We start from the raw sequence: 1,892 nt of genomic DNA on the forward strand, positions 1-1,892 counted from the left end.
GTCAAACCTTTGTAGATTTTCTACGGACCGAAACGGAGCCGGTTGAAACGAGTGACACGCTCTGATTTGTCACCTTGATTGGTGAGTAAATATTTGTTGCTATGCTAAGCTAGCGCTAGCTGCGGCCCATTCATTTTAATGCGCGACTTAGCATTAGCATCTTACTAGCGCTTTCCATTCGTTTCTATGAAGCTTTATGCTAGTACTAGCTTGTACTATTGTATTGAATTGAATTGTATTGAAATAAATGGATGGTTTCTGTGACAATACAGTATGTATATGTTTTACTTCAATGTAAAGAAGGTACAATGGTTTTGAAACCTTTTGATATACTGTGCACTGTGATTAATGAAATGTACTGATGAACTTTTGTAACTTTTTGGGATATTTTGTGCTAAATTGTATTAATTTGTGTACACTTTTGAGCTAATTTGCTGGTCCTGTTGCTCTCACAGGCCGGGGTTTTTTTTTCCCCTCCCTTTGGATTGGAAATGTTCAATTGATGGCGAGCTACCCAGACTTTGTGAGACGAATCATCTTCTTCTCCCACCAGTGTGGTAGGAGATGCAGAGCCTATGCCCCATTGCACACACTCAACCCACATTCTGTTGAGCTCTCAAGAAGGTTGTGAATCCTTGTACCCCTCCTTCAACAAACATTTTAATGAACTCTCATATGGACTGACATTTTTGGTATTTATTGGAGAATGAACTGAACTCTGGGGTGGGATTATTTGGTTGTTGATGGTTTTGTCATTTGAACTTTGGATGTTGCTCAACTGCTCATGATCTTTGCCATACTGATCAACTGAATGTCATGACATTTGTACATATGTAAATATCTTACCACTTTACTAATTATTAATACACTTTATTTGCCTATACTTTGACCTTGTTTCGTGTTTATTGTACTGGTCCTCAAACTCCATGAGCGAACTCTTATCTTCTGACACTAGTCCATATTGTTAATACTTACCTGAGTTATAACTTCTAGCCTAATTCTATTTCTAATTTGGAGTAAGTGCTACACAAACCTTAACCAAGTAGTTATTGTGTCTAAACATAACAACCATGAAACACTTATGTTGTAACAATTAAAAATAAGATTTCGGAACAATGGGATGTCGGAATAATGAGCGTTCCCCGATAGAAGACCGTGCTGTGGTGAATGGAAGTGCAATAAGTCAGGTGCTATATATGTCATGGCACCAGAAGGGCAAGGAAACGAGCATGTGCAGAAAGACTAGAATGAACTCAAAGAGGAATGAGTGTATACAAGTGAGAGAAATTCTTTCACTGGGAATTAGAAACGGAATATTCCAGCCCCTTACATCGGATTGAATTTTCAATCTCATTGGCCATTTTCATTCTGAATTAGGTGTTTACAAGATCACTGTTAATAGGAATGAACTTTCCTTCAGAATGAAAAGGGAATTAAACTGTCCATGTAAACACACTCAGTGATGAAGTGCTGAAATGTGACGCCTTGGGATGAGAGCGTGTTGGTTAGCATGTACGAGGAAAATCACAACACTGTGCTGGAAAACTACAGATTTAAGAAGCAGTGAAAACATCCTGGAGTTCTGAGAATGATCTCATAAACAGACGACATGATCCAAGTCATCTTAACAGTTAACGTGATCAAATATGTCATCAACCAGTCAATAACAGCTCAAATCCTTAAACCACAAAGAAAAGATAGTTAGCAGTACATTTGTTCATTTATTATCCTGCCAGTATGCCAGTGTATGTGACAGTCTGCAGCTGTCATGATGATAAATCATGTCAACACAGACCGACTCTTCAGCCACTGTTCGCCATGTTGCAGTCAAAGGAACACAGTGTGCTGTATGTGCGAGCATCTTTGGCCCTCAGGCTTCGTGACACAAATGA

This window comes from Epinephelus fuscoguttatus, linkage group LG23, assembly GCF_011397635.1.
Source record: "Epinephelus fuscoguttatus linkage group LG23, E.fuscoguttatus.final_Chr_v1".
Classification (NCBI taxonomy): Eukaryota; Metazoa; Chordata; class Actinopteri; order Perciformes; family Serranidae; genus Epinephelus; species Epinephelus fuscoguttatus.